We start from the raw sequence: 17856 nt of genomic DNA, 5'->3' as shown, positions 1-17856 counted from the left end.
TGTCCATGAAGGTCTGTGGAAAAGCCTGGATGCCCAGCGTCGACCAGAGGCTGAACCAGTCCAGTAAAAGCTGTAGTATCCCAGTGCCTGGTCTGGATCTCGTGAACTAAGCAGTGGCATTTCTTCTGGTTTCACATTCTCAGGATATAATTAGTTCATATATCAGAGAGTGGGTGGAAGAGTTGAAGAAGAAACTGAAACTAGCTGCAAGTGTCACGGGAAGCTGGACTTCATGAGCCAACAAGTTAAACTCTTATCTCCCAACAAATGGAAATGAATCAATGCTCATTAATTCCAGAGCAGCTGAGGAAGGAAGGATTTGTGTGTCTTGCTCTGCCAGAAGGAGTGAGACAAATGGAGTCTTTGGCCATCTGGTTCAATAAAGAGACAAATGACTTGTTTTGTAGAAGTATGGTGAAGAAGGGAACAGGCCACAAAAGATTCATGCAGTTGCAGCTTAAGCATTACTTTCTGTCACCTCTAAATCAAATTTTCTCTCTGCTTGTTAGAGCAGGTTTTATTCATTGCTTATCCTAAATCATATCCATTCACACTTGGAGTGCAACTCATTTTTCCAAAATGTAGACACTTAGTGTTTTCTGAAGTATCTTGTGCTATCTAGCATATCCATGTGACACTGGTAGATGGGAGACTGGATTTAAGGGAGGCCCATGCCCTTCTGGAGTGGCAGCTGGAGGCCAGGCAGATGCCTTGTGGCACTGCAATTGTAGACATCTGTGTTCAAACCACTGAATCCCTCTGGTACTGGGATATTGGTCCTTCAGTGGGATGGCAGCTTTTTGTAGCAGAAGAGACTGGATGGTCAGAGTTAGGGAAGAAACCAGCACTGTATCCCATTATTATATACACGAAGACACAGAAAATGTTTAATCGTATTGGCAGCACAGTCCTATTGTCTGAGCTCAGGCCATTTGGGGCAACAAAGAAAGGAAAGAAAAAAATGCTACGCATCATTGGAGGAGGAGCCCTGCCAAAGAACTTGGTCCACAGGGATCATGGCAGAAAGAGAGACCCAAAGCGGCATCTTCCATGTGGTGTTAGCTTGACTCAATGGGTAACGTTAAATGAAAGGGAAGCATTTCATCGGTCTCCTGTTGATGTCAATCTCGTGTGTTGAGATGAAAAGTTGACCTTTCTAAACTGAAATGTTCCCCTCCAGGAAAGTTTAAATATTTTGACTTTGTTCCAGTTTGAGAGGAAAACAAATGTCAAAATCTCTCCTTGTGCGAGAGCAATGTCATTGCCCCATGTGCTGTGCAGTTGCATTTATTGCTTTGTTTATTCATCGCATCTGATATTTTTCAGTGGAAAGTTTTAAATGGTGATGTTTTGGGTTGCTTTTGAAGACTGGAACAAGGCTGAACATACTTCTCTGGGATTTCTTTTCTTCCCCTCCTCTTTTGCCAAGTAATGTGATAAACTGAATCATGTCTAGATTCCAGATGCACGTGCCTAGATATCATTTGCACGTGAACATGAGTTTTCCTGCATGTGCAGTGGCAAGAAGATAACAAAGACAAACAGAACATTGTTTATGCCAAATAGTATCAGTAGGGAGCAGAGAGTAGGGAGAAAACCCAGAAATCACCATGCCAGAAATGGAGGGGGGAAATGTGTCAAAGATAAAAGGAAGAGCTCATTGCTCCCTGCCTAAATTTCAGAGAGAAACACGTTTTTTAGCTGAGAAGTAAGAGTTCTCCTGGATTACAGTAAATAACATAAAGATCGTCCAACATGACAGCAATACTCATCTCCTTAACTTCAGCCATTTAAAGATAAGTATCTTCTAGGATATTTCAGATGCGTATCTTTGGGTGGGAATGAAGGCCAGTGTTGTCTTATTTCTCTAATGACTCTAGAGGGAGCCTAGAGGATTAGTTTCAGATAGACAACTCAATGGCTGAAGTTAGGTGAAATTAATCCCATTTTTACTGTCCATTCCCTGTTGTTGCTCAGACTCTTGTTGAAGACACTGCATACTTGTTAACTCCAAGAGAGTTTCTAGTGAGCTAATAAAGGAAGGAATTTATTATTTCAGAAAAGGATAAACATCAAGATCCTTACTCCCAGAAAACAGTCTTGAAAAAAACAGAAGGCAATCAGTGGGCTGCTACATGGACAGAAGAGTCTCGGAATATCAAATTGGTCCAGCATTTCTGTGAGATGTCAGCAATTTTTAACTGAGCTTTGCCTGGAGATATTCAACTGGTTGGAACTAATCCATTTCCAGAAGAAGTGAATCAGTGTCTAGCAATTCACTAAGCCGTTTGCCCAAGTGCTGGTTGCTAAAAATCTGTGCTGGTTGCTAAAAATCTGCATTTCATTGCGTTCGTGAGGGTAGAGTCCACCGGCACGCACAAGTGCATCCAAGGAGGCAGCCTCCGAAGGCTTGTTTGAGCTGGTGAGTACAGGAACTGGGCTGTCAAGCAGAACATCCCAGGCTAGACCATAAACCTTTGTGGGTGGGAGATGAGACACTGGGAGTGGGTGAGGGATGGGGAGGGAAAAGTGCTGTGTGAGGTAAAGAACAGTTTTGTCACCGGATGAATATAAATTGGCCCTGAGTAGGTTCAGGCTGCAAGTAAAAGGGTGGTCTCTTTCCATCCAAGGGGAGCTGGTCCCAAATTAACTCAATTAGGCATAGTGAGAGCAGAATCTTAGACTGTTACTTGAATACAGAGACACACATAATTTCTTGTGCATTACTTAACAAATTTTCTTGAAATAAGATGGAATGTGGATTAAATAGTAAAGAAAAAACTCGTTTGTATTGGATTGGGTTATGGTCAGAGACTGCAGAGATTTGCCACCAACTTACTGAATGAGCGTGGAGGGTTATTCAGGTCATTTATATTCCTAGGACAAAATGGTCAGCTAAGAATTTAAGCCCCTTGTTTAGGATCTGAATGACTTTAAACAGAAAAAACTAAGAACTCCCCTTTCTCTGAGACTTCCTGTAGGACAATTACTTCAGGTGGGATTTAACTTGCCTATTAAGACAGCTAAAATCAGAGATGAGATTCAACCTGAGATTCAGACATGTACAAGTGAAGGTGTAGTCCCTACATGGGTTAATTTCTCCACGTGGAGTCAACACCAAATGACTCTGGTCAGCTCTTTCTCCTGCAACAGCCACAGCATTCCTGAAAGTGGAAAAGGAGACATTATGTTCACAAACAGCATTAAAAACAACAAAGTGGGGAGCCTTTTTGGTCTTCGTTCACTGATGTTATGCTACTTAAACACAAAGATTAGGCTAGCTCACCTAAAGTTACATGTCCGGTCTAAGTGAGTGGTCTAGGCTCCCTCTTGAGTCAGTGGAGAGAGGCAGGCATTTCCAGAAGGTGACTTGGTGAGGCAACAGCCTTTGGTGGTACCTCTGAGCATGCAGTCTGCACAACTTGCAGAGAGGAAAAGCTTACATTTTAGAAAACTGATGCTCAGTTCAGTGAATCCCATGTGGCAGCCTTCTGTGAAACCTCTTTTGTTTTATTCTGATTTTTATTTGCCCTAGCTTTTAGCCTGGTTTCTTAAAGCAATGACTCTGTATTAGAAAACCTTATGAAAACTCCCCCTGATTCCATAATATCTGTGCTGACCATCCCAGCATAAAGCCCATTTTGTCTTCTGCTACCCAGTAAGCTAATGTGTGGGACTCATCCAACCTTCTTTTAGCTGAGGCTACTATGTGCTAGTGGCCAGTGATAGATTTTCTTTCTCATGCAAGGCGAGTCTTTAGTGCCAGGGACTCTGGCTGGCCTGTGGTTCCTGCGTATCTAACATGACACCTCTCTGTAGCCTACCTGAGAGGAAGATCTATGGCCACGTCCCCAAAATGACTCATTGTTCTGAGAGGAAATACACTGGCAGGGTTGAGTAAGGCATGAGTGCTGCCCTGATGTCACTCTTAACCTGTTCTTTAAAGGAATAAACTCATCCACTGTATGACTCTTAATTTCCTAGGGATAGACTGCTTTGTGATTAAGGCTCTGGCCTGAATCCAGAAAATGCTCCAAATTTATCGTTGAGTCTCACATTTGAGCTGGTTTCTTGGGTACCAGAAGTAGTCATGCCAACAATTTCTCTCCCCTTGCCTGAATTAGGTACAAGTCCAACAGGCTTGGATAACGGATTGGCCAGGTCATTGATTTCTTGGCCTCAGGTTTCACAATATCTCTGAAGCACCTGCTTTATAGGGTTTTACAGCCTTCTCTTGTAGTAAGTGGGGTTCAATTCACGTACATTTAAACATTTAAATATTAGCATCTAGTCTAATCTAGTCATGTAGGTTTTGTACCAGAGATTGATTCACCTTAGAAACCTACCCTAGCCCAGGCTGAGCTGCCTGGAGAAGCCAATCTCTCTTCATGAACTCTAGAGGGAGCCTGGGTGACTGCTTTAGAGTAGATATGCAATTTCTAGACAGCTAAATGAGGTGATTCAAATCCTGACATCTCTGTTTTCTGTCTAGCAGTCGGTATTGCATTTCACTATCTCAGCAGAACGCAACATTCAGTCTTGGAAGCTGTGCAGTTCCAGTCCCGTTTTATATATGTTTGGGTGAGAGGCTGCTACAAAAAACCAGGTACCAAAAGTGAAACCCAAGGATGGTGGGGACCTTTAAACACTAGTGAAAGAATCCTATTGCCGTTACTTATTGATGGATCAAAGAAATGAGGCAAGGACTGGTAAATGTCAAGGACTGGATTAAAAAAAAAAAAAAGGAAAATTCATTAGAGCATTCATGAATGCAAGAAAAATATGTCTCGGTCATATTTAGTTCTAACCTTCCTCATCAAAACAATCAGGTTTATCACAGTTGTTTTATAGCATTACACTTATTGAGTTTCATTCCACATGCGTTTTGCCCCTGTCCCTCTGTCTGCTTGTCAGGTCTGTCTGTCCTTTGCTCCAGTAACTTTTGAACCTGTTGCTCAGTTTTAAATAAATTTAACAGATGGATGAAAGTCCTGTAAATATTAAGTTACTGCAAGATTTGTGAAAACATGTTGCTGAGTGGAGAGGAAAAATTCCAGAAAAGAACCACCCCCAAGAGAGTGTTTGCCATGTGAAATCGGTCACCAAAGAAACTATGGGTTGGAGCTGCAGGAAACAAAAGTTTGTAAGGTCTGGTGTTCACAGAACGGCTTTTTCTTTTTCTTTTGGTTAAAGTAGAAATTGTTTCCCTACATCCACCCCAAAATTAAATAAAATGTATTTATTCTGAAGGATGAGTAAGCTGTAATTCTGCCACTGCATTGTGGTCTGGGGAGTTTGAGTGGATAAAGCCTAATTTAGAACCATGCTATAACAGAAAACTAGAGAAGCCAAAAATCCCAGTCCTATAGTGAAATATGCTTAAACACATTTTTAGTATTTTTTTTTTAGTGGTCACCTACTTTTGCAAGGTTGCTATCAGCAACTCAAGGTCACCCAGACAGAAGTTATGAGCACATGTTATTGGAAGACTCTTGAGAAAACCTAAATGTAAAAGGTTTCCCTGGCAAGGAGATTGTTTTAGGAGGGAAGGGAAGGGAAGGGGAAGGAAAGGGGAAGGGAAGGGGAAGGGAAGGGGAAGGGGAAGGGAAGGGAAGGGAAGGGAAGGGAAGGGAAGGGAAGGGAAGGGAAGGGAAGGGAAGGGAAGGGAAGGGAAGGGAAGGGAAGGGAAGGGAAGGGAAGGGGAAGGGAAGGGAAGGGAAGGGAGGAGAAGGGAAGGGAAGGGAAGGGAAGGGAAGGGAAGGGAAGGGAAGGGAAGGGAAGGGAAGGGAAGGGAAGGGAAGGGAAGGGAAGGGAAGGGAAGGGAAGGGAAGGGAAGGGAAGGGAAGGGAAGGGAAGGGAAGGGAAGGGAAGGGAAGGGAAGGGAAGGGGAACGGAAGGGAAGCGGAAGGGAAGGGAAGGGAAGGGAAGCGGAAGGGAAGGGAAGGGAAGGGAAGGGAAGGGAAGGGAAGGGAAGGGAAGGGAAGGGAAGGGAAGGGAAGGGAAGGGAAGGGAAGGGAAGGGAAGGGAAGGGAAGGGAAGGGAAGGGAAGGGAAGGGAAGGGAAGGGAAGGGAAGGGAAGGGAAGGGAAGGGAAGGGAAGGGAAGGGAAGGGAAGGGAAGGGAAGGGAAGGGAAGGGAAGGGAAGGGAAGGGAAGGGAAGGGAAGGGAAGGGAAGGGAAGGGAAGGGAAGGGAAGGGAAGGGAAGGGAAGGGAAGGGAAGGGAAGGGAAGGGAAGGGAAGGGAAGGGAAGGGAAGGGAAGGGAAGGGAAGGGAAGGGAAGGGAAGGGAAGGGAAGGGAAGGGAAAGGAAGGGAAGGGAAGGGAAGGCAAAGGAAGGCAAAGGGAAGGGAAGGGGAACGGAAGCGGAAGGGAAGGGAAGGAAAGAGGGAAGGGAAAGGGAAAGGCTCGGGGGAAAAAGGGGAAGAAACAGTTTTCAGGACTATATCCAATATTCTTGATGCTGATCATAATATTTCTTTATTGCTGTCTTGAAATCAACATAGACAATTACAACACTGGAGGCTTTGAAGGAAGTGCATGATATAACTGGGTTTGCTGTTGACACCTTGTTCTTCATGATGGAAAATTCACAAAGGCTGGAGAAAGCTCCAACAAAGCTGAGAAGGATGTTACAACAGCACCTCACCAAGAACAATGTGCTTTGCTCAACACTGTAGTTATGGTAAGATTTATGGCTCCTACTCCAAGATTTTAGCTTTTTAGCAGATGAGTCAGACAAAAAAACCAGTCTTGCTCACAGATGGTGAGCAGAATCATGGAGAAATTAAATGACTTGATGGGGTTATAAAAACAGACTGGTACAGAGCTGGGAATTAATCCCAAATCCCTTGAATCCTTGCCTGATGACTTAGAATATGGTTGTCAATGAATTTTATCCCTGTGCAAGTAGAGTGTCAAGTTTAAGTATCTATCTGGATTCCTTCTTCCCACATCAAAGGGCAATTAGCAGCTGCAGATGTTTTGTTTCACTTAGCTCAGCAATCTCTCTTAAGGTGGGACTATCAAGATTGGACTGATGGTTCTTCAGTGACTGTTTGCAAATAAGCCCTCAAAAGATTTGAACAATACGATACACACAAAAAGGCACCTGTATGTTTGCCTTAGAGTGACTTCATGCCACCAGTGCAAGCTCTTTTTATATATCATACACTGTATGGGCACTGTTGGACAGCCAAACTGCCCATCCAAGCACTGTGACAGCCTATTGCAGCTGAATTATTAATGCCTTAATAGGCACCTCAGGATGAGATTCCTCTCAGTTAACATTAGGTTACTATATGTTAAGCGTTCTGTATTTAATTCTAAACTCTTCCTCCCTTCCAAGCCTTTGCTAACTTTTTGGCCAAGCCTTCGCATTCATGCAGGGTCTCTTGAACCAGGATGGAAAGCTGGACCAGCATGAAACTAATTACGTTTTCTGTTGAGTTAGTTTTAACCCAAGAGTTTTCTTGAACCAGCCTATATGGTGGTCACAGGAATGCCTGTGGCGTTACTTACTAAAATACGGCATGGGAGGTCAGAAATGAGCAGGCAGATGGGCAGAGGGAGGTGAGACCACCTCTTTGGCAGTGCTGCAATTTGTGCTTCAACATGTGGGGAGCAACAGAGGATGAAATCTCATGTTTGTGCTGATAAAATAAGGCTAAGCGCTTTGCAACCTGCAGAGAAAGTTAGGGATTTTGTTGCAGTCATAAGTGCAAATATTTGTATGATGTTCAGCCGAAAATTTTAACTGAAGAACAAATAAAAAATGTGTGTTACACTGAAGAGTATGGGGGGTTTGTGTGTCCCTCGTCATCCCAACCTCCCCACTGTGAGCATCAAGTCACCAGAAAAAGAAGACCTTCCATTCCTCTCTGCTCTGAGAGGCCAAAGCGGAAGGAGCTGTGGGGCTGGGTCTGTATCACTTGTATACAACCAGAATTATTTGCTGAATTCAGTTACTCACGTGTCAATTGTTAGAAGGCAGGGAAAGAACACAGGAGTCAACCCTGCTTAATTGGAAGGCAAACATGACGTAGTGAGGAGGGAGAGGCGAGTTTCCTATAGAATTTTTGTAGGCCTTAAGCAAATGATTTATCTGAGTTCAGCTGTTGACAGGGCGAGCATCTAGTCATGCAGGTTCCTTTAACAGCTACCAGATGTACTAGAGTGCAATTTTTCCCAGGTATCTTATACGCTTATTTTAACATGGGAAGATTTGCTTTTTGGGATTGTTGACTTCTTTCTTAATCGATAGAGAATTGATAGAGAATTGATAGAGAAACTTTATTAACACGTTTAACTTTGTGATGACTAGAGGTAGAGGAGATAAACTGATTGCCAACATCTGAGTTTCTTTATTGGTAAAAAAGGCATTTCAGGGTATGTAACAAAACCACCTTTTTAAGAATTTCTGTCCCCTCGCTGGTATTCCTCCAGATCTCCTATGGCACCTCCATTAGGAAAGAGCCAGTCTGTGCTGGGTTAGTCCAGGTTATTTCACGTGTCTGTATGAGCTGGCAATGCAGCACCTATGTCCTGATTAGCTAGATGGCTGCTACTAAATGCAAGTATAATGAGTGAATTCAACCTGTCATCTTGCCTTGGGAACCTATTTGTACCTTTTTCCTCTGCTCAGCTACTGATTTTCATGAATCTTGTAAGAACTTTATTATCCCTGAGACTCCCAGCCCCATTTCAGTTGAAATTGTCTCAAAGTTTCCAGCATTATTAAGGGGGAACCTCCAGATAAATGGCAAAAGAGATAATAGGAAAAAAAAAAACACTTTATTTTTTCAGGAAATGATTCTGATAATGTACTGTTCTGGAAAGGAGAGGAGAGGAGAGGAGAGGAGAGGAGAGGAGAGGAGAGGAGAGGAGAGGAGAGGAGAGGAGAGGAGAGGAGAGGAGAGGAGAGGAGAGGAGAGGAGAGGAGAGGAGAGGAGAGGAGAGGAGAGGAGAGGAGAGGAAAGGCAAGGAAAGACAAGGAGAGGCAAGGAAAGACAAGGAGAGGCAAGGAGAGGCAAGGAAAGGCAAGGAGAGGCAAGGAAAGGCAAGGAGAGGAGAGGAGAGGAGCCTGGAGTGTATTTCTACATCAGTTTTGTCTTATCTGTAAACACATCTTAAACGTAAACGAATGGTTACTGCACATATAAGGCAGACTTGAGGTTGTTTAGGTGATATTATATAACGTGCTATATATTACCAGATTATACTTAGAGTTTAACCCTAGAAGTAACGAAGGTTACTAGGTTGATAGTATTTCAGGGGGATTTTAATCTGTAATAAATATAGTATTGCTGTGATGTCTTTCATATCACAATACTTCAATTCATTTTTGTCCTAAGCAAGGCTTTTGTGAGTCTCATTTTTGTCTCAAGTCAGAAAAGCACATAAATATTTAAATGATGTGTTTGAAATGGTCCCATCACCGTGTTACTCAACATGAACAAAGGACCATAGACTTCAGCTGAAATAAAAGAGATTGGAATTCAAGACTGGGAAAACTTTCTAAAAAAAGCTTAATGAAATACCAAAATGAATTGCTTGGAGAGGAGTACATGGCTTCTGTCACTGAGGTTTGTAGGAACAGTGAGAGAGATGTGGTGGGAAGGGCTTAACAGACCTGGCCTTCATTTGGTGATGACCATGGGATCTCTGAGAGTCCCTTCTGACCTAGGAAACAGGATTTGATAAATCTTGAGAGGAAAAAAAAACAGAAACCAAGGCCTGGCCTGGCAATATCTCCAAGTCAACAAACTGCTAAAGATGTATATGTCTGAAGTCACATGACAGGCTTTTTTGATAAGGATATTAAGAAGAAGCATTAAAATAATTGTGATTGTCAGTCTTTTGGAAATTACTTAGAAGACCTTCTATGTCTTCCTTAGTAGGATGTTTTTTCCTTTGGACAAATCCTAGTTTGTTCTTATCAGGGGTGTTTTCTCATGCTGAGATTTAAGGGGATCTCAGATGGCACCAGACACCAAATCTCAGTCACTAGGGTTGTGCTCTAGGGGTCTGTGCTGATTAGACCACTCCAGTCTGCCTCCTTATGTGGGCAAGTCCCAAGAAATATGAGAAAATGCCAAGTTTTTGAAAACTCAACCCTGATTGTTGAAAAGAGATGAAAGCAGAGACCGAAGGTAGCCACTAAAAAGGGTGGTATATACCCCACTGCAATCCTGGTTTAGAGCTTCGGAAGTGTTTAGCTGAGATTTGTTTTGCTCGCTTTATGGTAAAGCCATCAGCAGACTTAGAGAGGTGAACCCATCAGAGAAATTGGCCCGTGACTTTATTGCTGCAACCGTTGTCCCTCCTCACCCCACTCCTATGTCACCTGCACTTCCAGTGTAACGACGAGGGTTACGCTGTGGAAGCCAAACATTGAAAGCTGATAAAAAGAAACTGCTTTTCCATCCACTGTGGTTCACTGAGTGCAAATGCAGGGGAGTTCATAGATAAGCATGTCTTGGTCTGGATTTCAAGGAACCCGCACTGGTGAGGTCATTTGAAGATATATGGGCTTGCACGAAGGGCAAAATGTAACGTGGAGTGAAATGACCCATGCTTTAGGGAAAGAAATAATTATTCCTGCCTCTGCACTTAAGCCACCTTTCTAGGCAATTAAGGGGTTGGATTTTCTGAGCGATATCATGCCAGAGCTGCCCAAACGCGAGGACTGTTGCACTTTCTCTGAAGTAAGTGATGTGGGAGGCTACTTGAACCATTAGATATGTGGTCAGTTTACCTTAGAGTGGTTCTTTATCACACATCAGCTGAATGGAGTATGGTTGGTGTCCATGCTATTTGCCTGGATACGAGCTAGCATAGCTTGTGCTAAAACTAAGCTGATTTACATCCTCTGGCATCCATAGGAGGGCTGAGAGAACATGCCGAAGTGGTTTCTACCTTCAGTAGCACCACCATGAGATTCACCATAACTTGTCTGTGATATTTTGTGAGTCTGTGAGTCCTCAGCAACTACAGTATCAGTTAGATGGGTCAGGTACCCTGATCAGATCCCACACGTCTTGTGTCTGAAGTGAAATGCTAAATTTGCTTGCAATGAGTTGAAGGGTAGAGTTGCACAAAATGTCTGGGGACATAACTCCTGCATTCACCGAGAATCACCCCTGCCCCTGTTCTGGGAATTGCACACCAAGTCTGCAAATTAATCTGTACATTGTCATTTGTAACCTGCAAAGTTTGCTCTTTCCTCCAATACTGGCAAGATTTTTTTCAGGTCCTGCCACAAACTATGTTCCTTTCTCTCATGTCATAACATGTCTTAGCTCTAAGGCAAAGAGCCATACCTGCAGGTTGCAATTTCAGGTGATATACCAACAATTTACCTGACCTCTACGATGAAGCATGTGTTTCTGTCTGGCCAGCATCTGAAGTGTTGTGACTACTGCCAAGCCTGCTGTAGTTGCAAAGCTGTTACAATATTATGACAAGCAGTTTTCAAATCCCAAGGTGCTTGTGAAATGCTAGGAAGTTTATGGCCCACAGCGTCCCCTCCCCTGTTGGGAAAGATGAAAAAGAGCACAGTCGCCTTATCAGAAATGAATGAATGGATGGTCTGTTATTAGCTAACGGTCCCAAAGGCAAGAAGCAGTTAACAGTCAGCAAACTCCAACCATGAGTATGGCACAGGCTAATGCCCCAGGAACATTTTTTTTTTTCTCTTTAAACAGAAATTAGTCATGCAGAACTGAAATACTTTCCTCCGTGCTCCTACTCTGCACAGACAAGGGAGAAAAAACCCAAAGGTTTAGCAGAACTCCATTGAAGGGGAGTGGAGGAAATCTCTCTTTGAAAGGTTTTAAAAAGAGGGTGCTCTTTTATTTTCTTGTAATTTGCGAAGACCTCTGTCTCGGCCACCTGTGCCCTGAGGTAGGAGGTTTAGTGACAGCTGTAGGATCCCACGAGCCCACGGGAGGGATGAGCCAGTTGCACGTGGCTCAGCTCCAGGTCCCCTTTGGAGGAGGGCAGCTACCATTGCAAGGGCCTGGTAGGTCTCAAAATGTACACATTTACTGAGGAAGCTGGGAAGGACAATTGCCTCCTTCTCCTTTTACCTTTGATAAGGGGATGAACAGAACTGGGCACGAGTTAAGGTATGGATGAACGCAATAGCTGCAATTTGGGGGGCGGAGGAGGACTCTCTCTCGGAGTGCTCGGAGGATGGGATGGGGTGGTGGGGACTGAGGACACGAGGTCAGCTTAGCCCTGCACTCAGATCCTTGCTCCATGTTTCCCACTAGCCCTGCTTTCTGTCTTACTTAAGACCATGGTCCTCCCTGCTTAAAGCCTCTACAGGGTCTAGACTTGCTTCAAACCTCTTTCTCAAAGATGTGTCAGAGTGGCAAGTGCTTTGCCATTCACAGACATCAAGACAAACTTCCTCCATAATTTTTTTAGTTGTTGTTTTTCTTTAACGTAAAATACAGGCCATTGTAGAAAGTGATCTCAGATGCTTTGACCTGAAACATAGAGGTCAACTGCTGGAGCTGAACTGTGATCTGTTAATTGTTATAAGCTGTTACTGTGCTGGCAGATATGCCTTGCACAATGTCAAGCACATTGTAGGCTCACAAAGAATGCACTTTCACCAACTGTGATAATAAAATACCTTGCCGTGTTTGGGAAGGCTATCTATCATACTGTATTCTTTTAATTAGCATCAACACAAAACCATTGGAACTGCTGTAGCATAACCTGGCTTTTGGAAATCTGCTCTAAAAGGTATGCCGACTCCCTGGAGGCAATAAATCCAGAAAGTCAAAGAAGAAAATGTTTATCTCCACATTTTAGCATCACAGAAAGGGAAACTTCCTCTGTCATATTCACTAGTGAGTAAAAGTCCATCTGGAGGGCTTCTGTTATTTAAACTTTTCTAAACAACTCCTCCTCTCTTACTCTAATTGCATTAATTGTAGGCTGATTTTAAAAATAACCATAGAAACAAAGCACAAAACAAAACCCAATTCTGAAGCGTTTCCCACTCTTTCTAAACACAGTGGAGGCAGGCTGTGTAAGAGCAAGACTGCCTCTGTTGGCGTTTGCTGGATGTCTTTGTTGAGCTACCCTTTCTTCACCCACCAGACACTCTGCAAAGCCTGAACTTAGTTAGCTCCATCCAGACTTCGTTAGAGGCCCTCCTGCTCGTCCTGGTGTCCTATTGCACTTTTGCTATGGGCACGGTTTTGTAATGACCTACCAAAAAAACCAGGGATTTAAAACAAATTTATTGTTGTTGCTCTGTTCAGAGTTTAAACAGCCTTATCAAAATAGAGGCAGTTATTTTATGCCATTACAATGATTGTGACACAGTCAAAATTATCTAGTTGTTGCTAAGTCCTATTTAAAATGAGATTAAAATTATATAATTATATACAAACATCCTACTTTTTACCCCTTTTTCCGTGAATTATATTCACCCTTTCTATGTGCCATCACAGCAAGCCATCAGCATGACAAGGTCTTTACTAGGAGGAGTGCAATGTTGACTGTGTGGGTTTCTTGCCCCCAAGTCATGGCTCAACTAAGGGTTGCTTTTTATACATTTCCACAAGTATATTGATAACACTTTTATTTTCTGATTGCCCTAAAAAATATTTACAGAATGATTGCTAGCATTCATTTGTTCTTCCATGTATGTGGAAGGGCTTCTTTTAGAGTAAATCCACACAGATGTGCAAATCTAAGCAAACTTTACATTAAAAACCACCTCGAAAATAGATGATTTACTAAAAGAAACCCCAAACGACAGGGTAGGTAATGAACACCTGACAAGTGGGTAATTTTCACATTATGTTTAGGGCAAGTTAGACAAGGGTCATTTGAACCTAATGCAAGTTGCAAGCACAGCAAAAGATTCTTAAATAATTTTGCAAGCACAGATGAAATGAAGAAAAAAATGCATTCAAACTGAGAAAAGTCCAGAGTAATGTGCTCCATTGGTTTTGACTACACAAAAATGTTGCACATCTCTTCAAGAAGATTAATTTTTTCCAAGAATGACATGGTCTTTGAAAGGGGGACCAGTAGCAGAACCATCTGCTCAAAAGATTTTTCTAAAAGTTTTACTTTGGTTCTGTTCTAATTTTCACATATATAAAATTGGAATAAGTAGACTGATCACAGTTCATGTATGCTTCAGAATAATCACAGAATCACAGAGTCCCAGACTGGCGGGGGTTGGAAGGGACCCCTAGTGCTCACCCCGTCCCACCCCCTGCTGGAGCAGGCACCCCCAGAGCAGGGGCACAGGGCCGCGTCCAGGCGGGGGGTGAATGTCTCCAGGGAAGGGACCCCACAGCCTCTCTGGGCAGCCTGTGCCCCTGCTCTGGCACCCGCACAGGGAAGGGGTTTGTCCTCATGTTCAGGGGGAACTTCCCGTGTCCCAGCTTGTGCCCGTGGCCCCTTGGCCTGGCGTTGGGCACCGCTGAAAAGAGCCCGGCCCCATCCCCCTGACACCCACCCTTCAGATATTTATAAGCACTGATGAGATCCCCCCTCAGCCTTCTCTTCTCCAGGCTGAACAAGCCCAGGTCTCTCAGCCTTTCTTCACCAGGGAGATGCTCCAGCCCCTGATCCCCTTGGCAGCTCTGCGCTGGCCTTGCTCCAGCAGTTCCCTGCCCTTCTTGAACTGGGGGGCCCAGAACTGGCCGCAGCCCCCCAGGTGTGGCCTCACTGGGGCAGAGCAGAGGGGGAGGAGAACCCCCCTCGCCCTGCTGGCCACGCTCCTTTCCATGCACCCCAGGGCACCGCTGGCCCCCTTGGCCGCAAGGGCCCGGTGCTGTCTCAGGGTCACCTCGCTGCCCCCCAGCACCCCCAGGGCCTCTCAGCAGAGCCGCTCTCCAGTAGTTCATGTCTCAAAAGAGGCACTAGCTGGAAAGTGCATACAGCTACTGAAACAATATGACAAGGATTTGCTGAGTTATTGTCAGCAGAGTGTTGTCAGGCCCCCTTGTAATTGATGCTAAACTACATCTACTTTCCCATTGCCTCCAGTGAGAGCTAAGTGTGCTCAGTACCCTGCAGATCTGGTGTATTTTGCTTTTTTTCCTCCTGGCATGACATGTTCAGCACAGCCTATTTCAGACTCAGCACCATGCCTTGTTTTCTCCAGGATAATCTAGGGGTTGCTTCGTCAACAACTTTTGGTCTTCCTCTTGTGATCAGATGTGTCTGTCCTTTTTCTGTACTGTTGAAATTGGAATTGAAATCTGGAGGAATCACAGACAACTTTTTGCTGCATATACTTCAAGGAATTGCTCTGTTTTTAATTCAACCGTATGCAAAGTTTTTTTTTTTTTAAATGGATTACTCCATGGAGGATGGGGAGAGATGAGGAGAGATGGAGAAGAAAAAGAAGGGCATCCTCTGCATCTCCTGGACTCATCTGCAAGCTCAGTAAAGACCTAAATGCACCTGTGAAATCTAAGCCTTCACTGAAAGGCAATAGGTTCACTTGGGCAGCTGGAAGAGAAAGGTAAAAAATTTGAGAAAAACTGGAGCTCCAAATACTTCAGTGTATCGGGAGCCTCATTAGTTTCAGTTTTTCTCTGAGTATTTGGCTCACCAGGGGATCACAACCTACACTGACTCCAGTGAGAATTATTCCTTCCAGGGCAGGCAGCAGCAGGTTTGGACTGGTGGCTTGGGACAGGAGAGCTGCAAGAGGTGCATGCCTCAGGACACTCTAAGGACATTGAATTGCAAGGAGACAAACAAGCTTTGCTGTAACCTGCTCAGAAAAGAAAATGAGAGATAAGACAGAAGTTTAGAATTTGATGGTTAAAGGCAGGGGCAGAGAACCTCATAGCATATCTCATCTCAGTTTTCTCTTCTGAATGTTGAACAAACCCAGACTTTTCAGGCAGACTGACCCTCTGGTCATTGTCATTATCTTCTTTCTCCTGTTTGTCCATGTGTTCCTTGAACCACATAACCTGAAACTCTACAGGACAATGCACCTGAGGTGTGTGCTGGTTCCCCCAGCCAAGGCAGATCTCAGTGCTATCTTGTGCGCCAGAAGAGAAATGCCACAAAGTCTGTGCAGACCAAAGCTAGAACTGCAGCTGTCTAGTGCCGTGCAAGTTTCCCTTCTGAGATGGTCAAACCAGCTCTGAAATCATGGTTCTGCACAGGTTCTGGTGTCTCTTGGAAGAAAGTTCTAACCAAAGTCACTGAATATGTTAAAACTTCTTGAATATCCATCTGCTGCAATAGTAAGGCTTATATACATCATATAACATTGGTTTTACCTCATATAGCTTGCAGAAAATGGGAATAAAGAAGTATTCGCAACATTTGGTAGCATTCAAGCTATTACAGGAACAAGGAACATGAAGGGAACTGAAATGAGGTAATGTCACTTCAATTGATCCTGTAGAAGAGGGACTGAAACACAAGACATTTCACAAAGGGAAACCTTCTTACCTGAAGATTTTTACAGCAGGAGTTACAAATCATGGTAGTTACAGTGGCCATATCTGACAATGACTGGGAAACAAAGGTTAAATACAGAAGTAGGAGATATTGTAACTAGAGCAGGCCAAATCTTGATATTTCCATTTCAAGAGAAAATAAGAAATGCCTGAACCAAAACAGATATGGTCGTGTTGGAACAAAGATTAGATTATTTTTAGTAATTGAAGATCCTGAACGTACTGTTTCACAGTAATTTGGTGGGACTGAAATGAACACAAAGTTCACTTCAGAACTTGCCACGGATAGGCTGGACACTTAACTTTTAGATTGCTCACAGGAAGGTACAATAAATCCCACATTTACCTGCACTGGGTAAAGAGATAAGGTGTGAAATTAAAGGTAAGTGCAATCAACTTTTACTGCTGCATCTTTTCATATCAGTGGGCACGGTTGCCAGCTGATTTAAAGAAGGGGGTGAATATGCAACCACGCATCCCTGCCCTCATCCCATGATGCTGGGAAGAGCGCATAGGATTCCTGTACTTACATCTACAAAAGTCTTTGCAGAAATTCATCCAGCAAGTGTGCAGGGATAGTGTTGGTGTGTTGAACCTTGTGTACGTGTAGATCAACTCCGTGCGACCAGTACCTGTGGTCCTGTGGCCTGAATACCCAGCCATGTTGCTGAATATTCAGAAGCCATAAGAAAATGCACTTTTCCAGAATGAGCAAATTATGGCATAGAGAAGAAGAATGGAAGTGAATCAAATCCCTCTAAACCACCTTGATTAACTCACAACTGAAAGTGAGGGCAGTTCTTCTGAAGACCCTCTGTTGGCAAAACTTGACCTAGAGAAGCCCTGCTAACCCCAGACACCATAAAAAAGACTTTGTCTTATTAATTGCTACAGCAATTTATTTTATGTTTGACTTTTCACAGATGAACTGTAGTTCATTTCTCTTTCTCAGATAAAGTTTAACTATCCTTGGAAGGGATTGGGGGTGATGGAAAGTAGATTATTTTTCTTTTAATTGAACTATAAATGCTATTTTAATGGGTATCCAGTAAAGTGAAAACCTAGTCAGGAATTCATCTAGAAGACTGAGAACCAGCCACAGGATCACAAAATGGTCCATTCTCAGAATAAGTATGAAATATAACTCATATTTCCTGTGAGTGGTGGTTTCATAATGCATAAAACTACCAACAGTTTTGCCCTTCCTCCAATTTCTCATTACTTGCTATCACATTTTAAAATGTAATAATATTAAAATGTAATAGTGAGAAGAGAATCTTTCAAGCAGAATATTCCCAGTAATAAGTTAGTCCCTTCTCTTGGCTCAGTTACTTGATCATGACTCCATCTGTTTATGTGTTCTGGTGGGGGTTTTTAATTGGTTTCATTTTTTTT

General features: G+C 43.4%; 1 long non-coding RNA gene across 1 annotated transcript in view; it reads left to right on the top strand.

Annotated features, from left to right (window-relative positions):
- Window positions 1-1458: 1458 nt before the first annotated feature.
- LOC135311770 (uncharacterized) overlaps window positions 1459-17856 on the top strand; it is a 50606-nt gene continuing 34208 nt past the window's right edge. Inside the window, exons 1-3 of the long non-coding RNA XR_010371351.1 lie at window positions 1459-2422; window positions 4979-5515; window positions 6502-6680. This is a non-coding gene — a long non-coding RNA (uncharacterized LOC135311770). The remainder of the gene's footprint in view (window positions 2423-4978; window positions 5516-6501; window positions 6681-17856) is intronic.

Source organism: Phalacrocorax carbo, chromosome 2 (genome assembly GCF_963921805.1).
Source record: "Phalacrocorax carbo chromosome 2, bPhaCar2.1, whole genome shotgun sequence".
In the NCBI taxonomy this organism is placed as follows: domain Eukaryota; kingdom Metazoa; phylum Chordata; class Aves; order Suliformes; family Phalacrocoracidae; genus Phalacrocorax; species Phalacrocorax carbo.
Note: the sequence above shows the minus strand (reverse complement) of the source record. Positions and strands in the feature narration are given on the sequence as shown.